We start from the raw sequence: 15,338 nt of genomic DNA on the forward strand, positions 1-15,338 counted from the left end.
GAAAATTAAGAACGAAGAAGAATTCTCAAGCCAACAATTTATTTTTCACTCTTATTAATGGATTCGTTTGCATATGCTGAGTGATTGTGGATTTTGATTTGAGGTGATTTTTGTTTTTTAGAAATAAAAGAGAAAATGATTTTTTCAATGGTTAAGATTTACATCTGTGCTGGCATTGTTGCTGTAAGACTTTTTAAAAAGAGTTTTAGAGAGAATAGATGAAAAAATTAAACGTGTTATGAATTATTTAATCATCTTCATAGCACAAATCCTCCCATTGTACTGTATCAAACACAGTGAAAACAGGAATTTGAAATTTTTATTTTTGCTCTAACCTTTGCTCTGCCTGAGAAAAACACAGCAAAATGCTTCTGGATTTTCATGAAGCCACTAGTCAAAACCCTAGAGCACAATGTGCTCCTCCCTGCTTTGCTGGTAAAAGAATTAAAAGTGAACTTGTGCAGGAAGAATGCAAGTACCAATGAGACGTAACCTCTTTTTTTTTTTGTTATTCCATCATTCATATTGAGACCTGAAATATTTTTCAGATTTTACATACCACAAAACCAATCCTTGGGGAACCAAGGCCTCTCCTGGCATACTTAATTGAGGTTTCTTCTATTCTTCTAATGGAGAATTCTGCACACAACTCCTTTTTCTCCTTCTGTGTTCTTGACCACGTCTCTTCATTTAAATTGTCTCTGTTCATTCATAGAGAATGTGAACCATGAAGGTTTCAATTCAATTGCAAATGTAATATTTGAAAAATGGGACTTTGCCATACACATGCTCCTGCGTCTGAACAAGAACAAGACAAATAATTTGTGTGCAACCGCCGGGCCTGGATGTAACCTGATCTTTTCTGGATCGATTGATTCCATTCTGGTGTAATTCACCATATGATTGACTTTCAGCACGGCTTACCGTTGGAAAAATATCCCTGTACAGGCTGCGGCCTTAAATAGCGCAGTAATTTGAATACAGATGCTTGCTGCTTAGACCTTGTCACTGGAAATGACTCTGAGTCAGGAGACAATTGCAGGTTGATTATGTTGCCACTGACAGAAGTTGCAGGTTCTTTGTGCATCAGACATATTTGCATTTAAATGCTTATTGTAGGCAGCCGAAGCATATCCACTCTGATTGTCTGCACGACCTGTCTTTTTATATTTGTCTGAAAAACAAAATCAAATGAATTGCAATAAGGGATAATCTGTATGGGAATAATTTTTTCCAATGGTAGAAGGCACATCAATCAATTTTCTTTTAACTTGTTTTCAGGCTTTAGTTATCAGTCAGTCACATAATGTCTTTCATCTCCTTATGTTTTATGAATACGATTTGATCGGCATCTGTGTAATTTATCTTAATATTTGCTGTGGCTGCACAATCATTGTATATCATTTATATAATAAAATACCTATTTTATTTGGCTAAACTGTGTAAAGTTCTGAATATCACAAATGGACTGGATATGATCAATAAAAGCTTTTTGTGACAACATTTTTTAAGATTTTTGCTGCATATCTCAATTTAGTGTTTATCAGGCATTTGCACAACTGCTGAAAAAATTGTGCTGTCAATTGAAAAAGTCTGACACACCAGAAGATGGAACCTTTTTTTTTTTTTTTTTTTTTTGCAGCCCATACAGTAAAACAACTAAACAAGTAATATTCTCTCTGAAATGATTCATGTGAGTGAGTGAATGTTCAAACGTTCAGCAATCATTTGTTGTGTTATCCCACATACTGGACCTGTTTGTGCATGTCCTTGCCTTTATCCACATATATGTTTCTCATGTCCATTGTGTGCGTATTATACCATAAAAGTGTGTGTGTGCGCGCAAGGCAGGTGTGTGTATGTGTGCTCCTGCTGCTTCAGGCTCTGGGTTCTTTGTCCTGTAGCACTCAGCATGTCTGCCTCCTCAGGAGAGCCAGGGCTCTCTCTCGTCTGGCCACACAAAGGCACAGCCTTTCTTTGAGGTGTTAAAAAACTTCCATTTATGCATTCCCTGGACAAAAAGCTCCCGGACCCATTTTCGAGGCCATTGGCAACACAGGCAGACATTGTGGCCACGCTTCTTCGCCACTCATTTCACAGATTCTAAAACCGGTATGTGGTGAACCGGATTTCAGCAGCTAAAATGCCCCGTGAGAGCACGGGCGATAAGAGAGCGAGAGAGAGAAAGAGAGAGAGAGAGAACGGCCGGCAGCCCCGTAAACTAGAAGATGAGACCAGGAGAATAAACACATTACCTGGGAAATAGAGAGAGAGAGAGAGAGAGGGAAGCAGGTTTGTTTCCATAACCCAACTCAATAGTAGGGACGGATAAATAGGGGGGTGGGAAAGTGCTTTGTGTCATGGCTAGGGAATAAACTCCATCGACTGATGCCAAATCAATGATAAAAAAGACAAGGACCTGCTTTTCCGCTTTTGCTGCAATTGCATTCTAATCATTTACTGAAGTGTGTGTGTGTGTGTTTCACAGAGAATCGGTATGACTGTATTTTATCAGCTGGGAGTCAAATTCCTCTCGGGGTGGATTTGAGGCCCGTGGTCGCCGGTCAACCCTTTCTTCCCCTAATACGGACTTTCGTTGTTGTTATTTCACAGCAGAGTAAATCACATGAAATGTATCTCCACTGTCAGACATGAAAGTCTGGCTTGGTCGCGGTGCTGTCTGCAAGCCCAAGGAGAGGAGATGTTTGATTTAAAAACAGCTCAACCTCCCCCATCCATGATGGGAGTTGTGAAATACGCTTTATAAACACCCTCGGCTGTAAGCAAGCCCTCTTAAACTAAGCATGTGCACATTCAAAGAGGAAGATCAATGAAATGGGACGTGTCTTATTTTATTTCAGTGAAAGAAAGTTGGTCTTTTTGAATCCACTGCTCTTTCTGACATGAATCTCACTTATTGGGTCTTTATTGGTCTTCGGAGACAATTCAGATTGAAGAATTTTCTCCCTTTGCGAGTTTGAATTGAAATGGAATTGGCCACACATGACAGGATTGGAATTTGAATTGAAATGAAGAGCAATTACAAGACTGAATTACAATTCAAAGAATTTCGACGCAGGTAATGCATTCTGGGATGTTAAATAAATGTTATTAAATGAAAAAATATATTTAAACATAAATATTAAATATGGATGAAGGCTTATACATATATTTCTATAGGTGGCATTTCATATCCATGTTTTTTGCTCTCTTTCTCTCTAGCATTTGTCGCTCTATAAACCTTAAAACATCAAAGCTTTTAAAATGTTTCTTTAAAATTTAAATTTTTAACGGTCAAGTTAAAAATGACAGTTAATAAAAAAAAAACGGTCTCGCTCGCGCAAGGTCTCTCGCTCGCTCTACGCGGTTTGGAGCACAATCTCTGTCTCGCATGCACGCTCGCTCTAGATAACGGGAGATTTTTTACGAATTTGCGGTATAACTAGTCGATCACGAGTGGCTCAACAGGTAGATATATAGATAAACTCATCTTCCAGGCATTTGACCGCCCGGGTTGACACTTCAGCGTGAGAAATCGGGAGTGTGGCGTGTGAGCGTGTGAAACCAATCAAATGCGGGTGTCTCACGGCCAATGCGTGAGAGCTGGCAGCTATGATGGCGCACTAGCCTTACAACTGTACTGGTCTCGTGCTTTACACACACAGATATGTCAGCTGCGCACTAGTTTATTTTTGTCAGTAGGAATATTGGATCTGACAAAAACACCACTTTACCTCTTTTGCTCTTCCGGCCACTGCTTGGTGTGAGTGGCCCGTCTTTCGGCTCAGTTCTGCCTTATTTTCACCCACCCCCGCCTCTTCTCCCATCCTCCAGACCCTGTCAGTGGCCCTGCTGTTAGTACAGAGATAACCTGTCCTCCACCAAGTAAGAGACCGTCCTGCTGATGGGGGATATTGCCTCTTTTGTCCCAATAACTACTTCCCCTAAATCCCCTCTTAACATGTTCTGGACTGGGGGAAATAGGACTTTTTAAAGTGATTTTATTTTTTGCAGGTTGCTGGATCAGAAGAAAGCCAAGGCAAAGTTGATGCAAATGAAAATGTTCCCTCCTTAGGAGAGTGCAGCATGTCCATGGTCAGAAAGATGAAGGATTTCATCTATATTTGACCCATCTGAACCACTTTGCCTTACAGTTCAGCCTCTTAAAGCTCTCTTATCAGTACACATTTACAGCGCATTATGTAAAGCACGCTACTGTATTTCTCCCACTTTTGCAAGTATATTTAAAACAAGCTGCCTGCGTATGCCGTGCGAAAGCATGTCTGCTAATGTGAGGTTATTCACTGATTCCCAATCGTCATATGATGGTCAAAGACACAGCTCTGTTATGTAGAGGATTGATTTAATCAGCTGAACCTACTGTAGATGAACACATGCTTGGTATTTGAAGGCTCATTGGGTTTCTGAAAGGACTTTTCTTTTGATTCTGAATTCTTGTTCTTGAGTGAAATGTAAAGAATGTACAGTTTATCTCTGGAAAGGAAAAGACATTTGTTTTATGCTGGCTATGAGCTTGAAAATGATTGAATGTAGAATGGAGGCTTTTTGGAGAATCAGTTACTCGTGAGTGTGTGTGTGTGTGTGTGTGTGTGTGTAGGTGTGTCTGTGTGTCTGTGTGTCTCTGTGTGTATCCATTGGCTTGTGCTCCTGGAGTCAGTTTGTGGTAGTGTGTTTGTTGGAGGGGCTAGCTGGAGTCACTGTCATGGTCGATGGATTAGCCTCACCAACATGAGTTTAAGCACCCTACTTAATCCCCATTGAAATATTCAGCACATTTAAAAAATAAAATCTGTTTTCATTTAAACTGGTCAATTCCTCATCTGATGCAATGTGGCGTAAAGGTTATTTCACAGGAAACCCTATCATTAGTTTTTGGGTGCCCCCTAGTCTGTCCTCATGGGGTTTAATGGGCTTTAGCTTTTCGTCTAGCAATTTGCCAAGACGCTCGGCCACTCGAACAGTTCTTCCTTTCTTCATCTCTCTTTATTTCAGCTCCCATTTGTACAACCGCAGCTACTTCATCACTGCAGTCATTGTCAGGAAGAGAGAGAAAACAGAGCTCAACATGTTAGAAAGCCGCAGCGGTAATTGCGGACGCAATGAATCGGTAATAAAACTGTTGGGTGACTAATAAAAACAGGCTGGTGCTGATTGGAACTCTCTTTAATGAATTCATGATCACCCAATTAGAAAGTCCTGTTTAATCCAGCTCTTCTTAGCACTACAGTGGCCTGCCACAGTCATTTATATAGTAGGTCAGGGCTTATTTCGCTAGTTTATTTATTTCTAATATCATTGTCATCTTATTTATAATAACAAAAACAATCCCATCTAAACAAATGATTAGCTTAAAAAAACATGAATATAAAATTGCACCATTTTCTTTTTCACAAGCTTTTTTACTTCCATCATTTTTCTCACATAGCATCAAATTATAATTTCAAATTCCTTTTTATTTTTTGGCCCCCTGCAGTTAAAACAGTGCTGTTTTTATGAAAGCACAACAGGAATTGGTCAGATGTTGTATCGCTCACAAAGAGAAAAGCGTTTATAGAATTACCACCACTGTCAAGTGTGTGTGGCACGAAAGAGAGCTGGGCCTAACTCTGTGAGAGATGCATGAGCGCATGCACACAGATACACACTGTGTGTGTGCGGTGTGAACTGGGAGGCAGTCAGGCCTGTGGCATGGTCTTTTGAGAACGTGGAATAGACTGTCAGCTCAGAGGTGCTATTAAGATGACAACAGCTTTCCATTCACACGAGGGTCAGACCTCCTGCATCTTTTCTCCCATTGTCACTTTCAGCCTCAAGGTTGCCACATTCAGATCCATTGGAGACCAAAGATCTCTCAGTTTATTCTATTAACCCACCCTCCCACACAGCCATTTACTTAGTCTCTGTGCATTGACTTAGTTCTTTAGCGCTCGTACGGGAGGGCAGATTCCGGTGCAGACATGGCGCAAATTGCAGGCGGATCAATTAGCTGTGACCTCAAACCCCTGTGTCCTTGTTTAATTGGTGATGCTGAGGCAGGCTAATTGCATAAATCATCTGGTAATGAGATTCCTGCTTGTTGTGAAAAACAGAATAATGTGGTGAAATGAACATCAGTGAGGTTTGTGCAGCACTATTTCTCTCTCTTTCTCTTTCTACTGTCACGTAAAAGGGAAATGTAACACTACACATATGGTCGGATCATGTTGAACCTGGATGTTGTCGGTGATTTGGGTACACCGTCTGTTTGTTTGTGTTGCCTTGGTTGTGCCGGCCCGGCATTGCTGGAGGACCTCAGAAGACCTGCTAGAACTAGCAGAGCGTGTAACTAAATAAATCATTAGTGCTCTGCAGAGAGAGGAATTAGAGAAAACAAGTACTTTGTATGAAAGCCATTTATTAGTTGAATCAAACAGTGCAGGGACAGATTAATGAGGTATTAGAGAATTGGACTCTAAACATTGTCTAGGATTGAGTCCCTCAGGGAGAGAGCTGAGTAACTGGAGGCTCTGCGGCGTAACGACTGTTTAACTTCATCTGCTGGGACTCTGACCGCCTGCCTGCACCCTCACTTTACTTCACTCGTCTGACATCCTCTCTCACAATTTTCTGTTCTTCTGCTTTGTTGTTACTCTTTATAATAAACAAATACTTAGCACAATTGTTTTCAGCATTGATAATAATAAGAAATATCTCTTAAGCACAAAATCAGCATATTCGATTTCTGGAAGATCATGTGACACTGCAGACTGGAGTAATGGCTGCTGAAAAAATATGAAAAGAAAACATTTTGAATATGTAATACTATTTCACAATATTACTGCATTTTTTTAATCAAATAAATTCAGCCTCGGCGAGCATAAGAGACTTCTTTCAAAAATATTTTTAAATCTTTACTTTTGAACGGTGATGTAGCCTGTATCTATTTAGTTTCTGAATTTGAATTGAATTGCTGTAGGTGCAGAATTCCATTTCCAATTTGAGTGCAAGAATTTAATAGTTTATACTTTATATATTTAATCATAATTGAAAGTTTTGAGAATGAGTGGAAGAACACTTCATTACCCAGAATGCATCAGCTCTAATTGGTTTGAATTTCAATTCAGTAAATTCCTCTTCCCATCATTCCAGTTCAAATTCCAGTTGTGGGGTGTGGCCAATTCTAATTCATGAATTGAAATGAAGCCAATTCTGAATTTTGCCTAACACTGATATACTCATTTAAAGCAAGCTGTGCAGACTTAAACCATGTTGTTGTTTTTGTTTTTGTTCTGTTGTAGGTAATTTTCATGAATTCAAAATCAACTCACCAGTGATCTTTGGGAGCTGGGGATAAAGTCTTTCTGTTTATGTAAGTACAAACAGTATATTTTGGTTTATGTGTCTTGTCCAACATGATCATTGTGTATCACTGTTCCATTAACACTTGTTTTTTTGTCCTATTCTTGCTGTTGTCTTATCCCTTTACGTCTGTCTGATTTGATTTTAAACCACTGTACATGCTTCATCAACACAGGAAATGGTGGCCTTACACAAATGATTGCAATGATGAGTTTGTTGTTCTGTTCTGTGTCACTTTCCTAGAAACAGCACAAGTGACTTACATAAAAGTCTACATATTAACATTTAGATGCAGATTATAGCCTTTTTTGTTACTTTAAAAGGTATAAAGTAGTAATTTAAAGAACTGGTTTGCTTGTTAGCACCTACCTCCACTTTCCGCTCAAACACACACTTCCATCGGTGCATATAGAGCGAATCTATTCTCTATGCTAATACCAACTATGTTATTGGTACTTTCAGGCTGCCAGTCGCCCTCAATAAGAGCATTCACAGCAATGAAGAAAGAGCCCCTTTTAAAGAAACACAGACAGGGTCTTAGTAAACAGTCAATATACGGCTGCAGTTTTCTGCCACAATATGTCTTAAATGGGAGTTTTCTCTTTCCAGCATAGTAATAAAGATCATATCTGGCAAAGTGTTGCTCTTGGTAATGTTGAGCAAACAAGCTTTCTGAAAGTTAAGTTCATATTAATCTTTTTTCAAATGTCACTTCGATATGAGGTGCAGGACAGAGTTATATTAGTGTGCAGAAAGCCCCACTGTTGGCCCTGTATAATTAGGCCACCTAGAATGGCATATTCCAGCTCAAAGTTCAAGGCCGCACGCTAAATCAGAAGCTTTATCCCCGTGATTTCAATTCAAACAGCATCTTCGGCTCAGATCAATATGCTCTATTACAGGCGCTTTTTTGTTTAAGCTATGGTTGTTGTGTGTGTCGATGGCGTTTTAAGTCCGCACTGAATGGATGTCAGAGGAAAGAAATAAGAAAGGGGCCGGAAGTGATTGCAGGTTTTGTCTGCCCGAATTGTAACTCTGGAAGAGAGAGTCTTAATATTTCTGAGCCTGAAGTGGAGAACGATCATGCGTTATCATTATTAGAATCATTATTATTGGAAAATTGTGCTTTGAGTAAATACGATACCGCCCTCGATTATTTTCATTTTTTATTTTTATTTTTTTAGATTGACCTCTGCTCAGTGGGCGTGTCGTTGTCTTTGAGTAAGAGTAGGTGTTTGAGATGTTTAAAACATCAGTGGTTTCTGGAGTGCCACGGGTGGTAGTCTTACCATTCGGGATGAGGTTACATGGTCTGTGTTACCACTACACAACAGCTACGGTCCTGTGAACACAGATATTAACATTGATATGTCACAGGGTCAGGTCTCTATTTAGGGAATGAAACGCTGATTGTTAAGCTGAATGAAGGTGAAAGAACCACTTGAGTTAGAACAGTAAACATCAGACCTATGCTCTGGCCCAGCTCCAGCACTGAGGGTAACAGTGTAAGCCTTGTACTGTACATCAGGTTGGCATTGTGTCAGCATTTAGACCAGTGCGAGTGTGTGTATGTGGGTGGGTAAGAGTGAATGCTTAAATTGTATTTTTCCCGTATTGAAAACTTAATTGATTTTACTTCATTTTGGTAATAATAGACATTTGAAGTACCGCGATTTAAGGTTAGTCCTGACCTAAATCTTAAAAATAAATAAATAGTAATTTTAAGCAAACTATGTAATCTATGTACACAAACTATCTGAAATTAAAAAAATATATGTTTCAAGACATATGTCAGTCATTTAAATGCAATTGAAATAAAGGGCAAGCTTTCAGAGAGAGAGATAAAGCTATATTAAAGCTATATTATCTATGTCCAGTGTCTTTTTCATTTCAGTTTTCACAATGTTTAAATATGAGGAAGAGAAGAAATGTACCCGTCCATCGTTCCTCCCCTAATGCTCTGATTCTTACCAGACCTATAACACATGTATTAATCTAAATTCCTTTGCAACTTTAATCTGCATGTTTAATTAATCACAAAATGAGGCAGTAAGTAATTTGGGCAAACGCGTGGCTTGCATGCGCCCGGCATTTAATCACTCCTGCGCAAAGTCATTCGGAAACACCTGAGGAAGAGGCGACGGCATCTGTTTGAACAGGCAGAATACACTCTTTGTCAGTGTGTGCCATTCATCTAATAAAGCTGCCGGAGCCTTCCTTCATTTTGCATTTAGCGTGTCTCGCTGTTGATGTCTCTGTGGGGCCAGTGTCTTCAGGAATAATTTTCTGTAAAAAAGAATTAAATAAACAGCTCTCCTGGACCCCTAATGAAAATGAATAACCTTTGGGTGGTTATTTCCCCATCTATTAACAGTCTCTCCCCAGCTACATTTCTTTACTGACCCTCTTTTTGATTGTTGTCAGAGTGGCTGTTCAATAAGGGGTCGGCATTTTAATTTCATCAGCCTGATTGGGGAGAAAGAAAAAAAACTTCGTTCTCTTCTTTCCACCCGAAAGGCCCAATGGAACATAAAATTTCATCAGTGTGAATTTAGAATAAGATTTAATTGTTGGAAATTGAATTATTGTCATGAAAGGAAGTCCTAAGGTCTTGAGACATCTGTGATGGTTGAGATCCTCGCTGAAGTATTTAAGACCCAGTATCTATTCGTTTTCTTATTAGTTCTCATGAGGTTTTGTTCTGTGACGCCAAGAGCATCATATTCTGGCTCTGCACCTATTTTTCTGCACGCATACTGGTGTGCCCTCTCAATCCACAGGGTCGTAAGGGATACGTTTTTCAAATGAAATACACTCCATTTATTTGTACTACATTCGGCTGGTATAGTCTAGCAGACCAGACTGGTTTCGTCTGAGAATTGACCATTGATCATCTAGAGCAAGACTATTTTCAATAGTCTTCAATCACCCCGCTATGACCTAACGTCCCAACAACACGCTGTCTTGGCTGGGGGAGTGACTTCTGCCAAGGTTTATTCAATATATCGTCCTTTTGATGGCTTGATGTGCTTTATCTAATTTTCAGAAGAATTATACATAATATAAACTTGGCAGTCTTCCCTTGTTTCAAGGTAAAGACAGTAACCAAGGTAAAAAGGCGTTCTCTTATTGACTATATATAGACATACTGAGGAACATGACATTAATCTCCTGGCTTCCACAGCTGGGCATAATGCATAACTAAAAGTCCTGTAAAATGAATTGATTCCAACCATGAACTTTTCTCCCAAAATGCCATGAATCCTCCAGAGCTGATAATGTGCTCTGACCCTGGGGTGTGAAATCCTTGTTATGTTGAGAGTTGCCAGTTAATTGATTTGCAAATTATTTAAAGTTTGTGGGGCCCAAGGGAGCACTTGGCTCTAATGATGCCCATTCCCATAGTTTGCTTCTCTCTATATTACACTTACTCAGCATGATTGTTATAAGGTAATACCCATATAAAAGATTCAAAGCGCATTTTCCCTAATAGAAAAAGCAGAAATTTTGAAGTCTTGTAGCTTGAATGAGAAGGAAACGTTGACAATAATTTATCATTTCGCACAGAAACTCTAAATACAGTATATAAATCCTGATTTTTTTTATTCAAATGTTTCCAAACATTGAGAAAGAAATGCATAATTGTAGTTTTATTTGTTTTATTATTAATGAATTGCATTATATTATATATATATTATTTTCATTTTTTTGCATTAATATAACAAAATGCAATAAATAAATGTGCATATAAATCAATATATTGTCAGTATCAATATAATTGAATACATTTTTTACATATGTTTGAATCATAATGATATTTATGAAAAATATATACATTTTTACAAATTTATATTTTTTAACTGTTGTTGTATATATACACACAGAACTCATTAATAATTATAATAAAAGTAATAATTAACTAAATAAACTTGTATTGTTTATAATCTTCTATAGATGAAGGTAATACTCAAAACTATGCATTATATGATGTATTTTTAGCTGCATTTCAAAACGATCCACACTCACTTATCTTTTTACATATTTTCTGCTAATTATATTGAATGTATAAAGGCAAAGTCGTGCTATTTTTTCATATTTGCCAGCCACCTGCATTAATCATATCTGAAAAGACGGCTTGTTCTGTTGATTTGGACTCACAGCAACTTCTCAAACTTTATTAGAGACAGAGCGTATATCATTGTTGGCTTTATCTCATTTACGCATCTTGACTTATCTTATTTCTTTTTTTATTTGTGGATCACCACAGCACAAATAAGTGTTCCAGTAATAAGGAGAATATTTTTAGGTGGGAATAGTTGAATAGTTGGGAATGTGACTTGTTAAAGAAATCTGTTTATTTTTGCCCATGTAGATTTTAAAGGCATACGGTGCTGAGGTCATCCGCACACATTAAACATGCCCATGCATTAATCTGAGGCTATCTGATTACCACTTGACTCGTAGGAATATAATTAGCACTTCTGCTCCTCTGCTGCATATAATGGGGTAGATTCTCCCTCATGCTTTCATTCATAAGTGCACTGCCCACCCCAACGCTTAGTGAGTCACTGAGATGAAAATATTATTCACCTTGAGTCACTCCTAGCGTTATTTTGGAGTTTTTTTTATTACATTTCATTAATGAATGCAGGTTGTCTTTTTTTCTTCTGCAAAAAACCTTAAAGTCTTTTACTAAACGACCTTTACATAATCTAACGTCTCACATGCAATGAATGAACAGCGATCTTGAAAGTAGTTTTTACATTGTTACGTTTAAACTTTTTTCAACTAGTCTCCTTCAACAGTCCAAACGGCAAATGAAGCGTAAAGCGCTGAGGGGAAGAAAACCCCTGTGAAACGAGGAACCGCTTCTGAGATCTAATTGATTTGTTGCGCAGATGCAAGTTAAGAGAGACCTCACCTTTTGCAGGGCTTGTAAGTTTGTAAGCACACGGTAATGTGTCCATTAGGGGAGTCAGATGCTCAGCTGGTTGAGTTGTAGAGGAAAGGTGCGTGCTGTCTAACCCACTAAGTGGCTGTTTCTCTTTGCTAATATAAAAGAGACCCTGAGCCCTCATTAGCAAGCGCTGTCATTCAGACACAGAGTGTCGGCCTGATTTAAATAAAATGAAATGAAGATAGTTCTTCCTGGTCCCCTGGCTTCACTCATTGCCATAAACATATGCTCTGTGCCCTGCTTCTTTCCATCTTATTTATGACTTTAATTTGTTGTGTGGGCTGCGCTGGAAATCAAATTTAATACAATCCTCCCAGGGACCCTGTCATATAATAACATGGTAATTTCTGTGTATCCTTTTGAAAAATGAGGAAATTAATTCTTCCTGACATGTTCTAATTATTCCAGTGTGAACAGGCAAATCCAGTTTTTCTCTCTCTCTCTCTCTCTCTCTCTCTCTCTCTCTCTCTCTCTCTCTCTCTCTCTCTCTCTCTCTCTCTCTCTCTCTCTCTCTCTCTCTCTCTCTCTCTCTCTCTCTCTCTCTCTCTGATAAGTGTCAGAGGCAGGCGCGCAGCCTCGACGGGCATCTAGGTGCTAATGCTGACCAGCAGTGCGTTTAATTTGAAACATGAGCAGACACCTTTCAACACACCTTCCTAATGTTGAGTTGCTCTGCACAAATTAATTCACTACTCATCAGGGTGGGTGAGCATGGGGGGGTTGAGACTAAGGGATGGGACACCGGTGCTGTTAGCGAGAGTGTATTTAACCGGTGGGCTATGGTGGGGAGGTGGAGGAAGCCCCTCTCTGTCACGTCTTCTTTTGTGATGCCGTTTGGAGATGTATGCACTCGTGTGACAGGAGGACACCCGTGAGACGTGTTTGGATCTGTGGACAGAGGGATTTTTTTTTTCTCCTGTTCCCAGCACTGTCAAAACCTTTTCACACCTTTAGTGGCTAGGATGAGAGGGGAAGAAATGCTAATTTAATTAGACTGTCATCAGTCACTTCAATATATACTGTAGTGCTTTGGCTTTTCTATCGAATCTATTTCTGCCTTTTTAAAAAGAAACGTATGGTTTTTCTCTGTAGTGCATTAATGCATTTAGCAGAAGCTTTTATCCAAATGGACTTACAGTATGTAGAAGGTATACAGGGGTACATAACTACTTTTGTGTCCCCTGAGAAGTAAAACCACAATTTCAATGTTGCTAAATCTACCAGTTGAGCTACAAAAAGGGCTCTGAGATAAGAATTTATATTTTTGAACGGAAGACATCCATAGTAGTAAAATAATAATGGTAAAAATAATTGTATTATGGGCAAGGCTGAGTATTTGTGTGTGACAAAAAAGCGTAAACTCCCTATTACATCCTCAATTAAACCTTCTCTATTGCATTTCACCCAAGCACAGTGTGCTTTCCCTGAGCACTCGGGTGTAGGCCAGTCAGCACTGTGAGATCACATGACAATGTGGGCCCTTATTATTGCCACATGTCAACATTTCACTTTGCCGTTTTTTCCAGGGCACAGTTGTGTCACAGTAGCTTCTGATTAGTATTACTGTTACCAGTCAAGGAACAGTAAATTGAATGAGTCAAAACACAGAGTGTGTTTTACATCACGTGCTGTCCTCTAATACCTGTCAGCGAGCGGCACTCTGAGGAAAAATATCCCTATCCCCCTTTCCCCCCCACTCTAGTTATGAACAGTGTTTAAGGCTCTGTGACAGGAAAAATAAACAAACAAAAATCGAGTGAACCTTTGGGTCGGGTTAAATCCACAAAGGCCTAATTGATTTGATGTGTGTCCTCTGTGTGTGCGTGTTACAGAAGAGAACCTCCAAATTATGACGTCATGTGCACTGAAGAATAGAAGAGCTTTATAGTCTGTGGGTGGAGCCGGGTTGAGTCTGCCTCGCTCTGATTCGCTGAAGAGGGGCAGCGCCACGACGTCCCGTTATCACATCCCACACCCTCTGCGTTTAATCAGTGCCATCTTGACATGCTGGAGGAAGACGTGGTCATCTTCTTCATGGAATAAATGATTAATTTTGGAAACTTTAGTCCTGTAAGACTTTAGCCGTTAATCTGGTTTGTGGCCTTTTCTTGTGTATGAAGATGAAGCAAGATGTCTTTACTGTCGAAAATGAATTTGTCTGGTTCTCCGTTCCCCCTCTGCTGTTTGGAAAACATCTATAGAGGAGATTTGTTGTAATATGTAGAATAAGTTTAGTCATGGAATCGCTGGGATCTCCATCTCTGGCCCTAGCCCACCCACTTTCCATGGCACTACATTAATTCAGCCAGTCAATTTGACTGAAAGTTTGAAATGTGCACTGCGTTAGCGAGGGAGGCCGTACAGAAGCCGTGTTAATAGCGAGGGCTTGTTGTCCATATGGTACTGTTTTAATGGAGCACATTTGTTGCAGATGGTGGGAGACTTCGCTTGGGCAGAAGCGGTTCTTGGCAGGTCTTGGGAGAAAAAGGCGCATGGAGCTTGACTTTTAACGCTGATGTTGATCTTCGCTGTTTTTCATTCAACAAACCGTTGCCCTTGAAACACGGTCTGTTCTAAATTTAAGCCTCGCTTTACTCTGTTTATTTATTTCTTTTCGTTATGCTGAGACAATACTGTGTGGCTCAGTCACTTTTTCCTCAGCTCGGCCTGTAAACCGCAGCAAAATCCTCACACACAGGGATCGTAGTTGTCTCAATTTCTACAGCGATTTTTTTTCAGCTGCAAGAGAGCTGAGGTAACGCAGCAGTCAGAGGGTAAGAAAATTGAGGGGGACACATAAACGAATCACTTGAACGCTACTGTTACAGTGATGAACTCTTACACTGCAAGAAGAGGTATTACTGCGCAGAGTGGTCTTCAAGTCGAATCTCATGAAACCTGTTGAAAAACATCTCCTAGTCATATTGTTCTTTTATAATGATTATTATTGTCCATTATTATATTTAAATTAGAAATAACAATTGTTATTATTATTTTATTAAATGTAATAATAATCATAATA

General features: G+C 39.3%; 1 protein-coding gene across 8 annotated transcripts in view; it reads left to right on the forward strand.

Annotated features, from left to right (window-relative positions):
- The window catches only part of sox6 (SRY-box transcription factor 6), a 158,825-nt gene that overhangs the window by 17,187 nt on the left and 126,300 nt on the right, over positions 1 to 15,338 (forward strand). For 6 of the 8 annotated variants that reach the window (XM_056268736.1, XM_056268734.1, XM_056268737.1 and 3 more), the window contains exon 3: positions 7,299 to 7,369. The exons of the other annotated variants lie outside the window; for them this stretch is intronic. The gene's annotated coding sequence lies outside the window, so the exon portion shown is untranslated. The remainder of the gene's footprint in view (positions 1 to 7,298; positions 7,370 to 15,338) is intronic. 8 annotated transcript variants of the gene reach the window in all.

Source organism: Rhinichthys klamathensis, unplaced genomic scaffold (assembly GCF_029890125.1).
Source record: "Rhinichthys klamathensis goyatoka isolate OS25496 unplaced genomic scaffold, OSU_Roscu_1.1 h1tg000275l_1, whole genome shotgun sequence".
In the NCBI taxonomy this organism is placed as follows: Eukaryota; Metazoa; Chordata; class Actinopteri; order Cypriniformes; family Leuciscidae; genus Rhinichthys; species Rhinichthys klamathensis.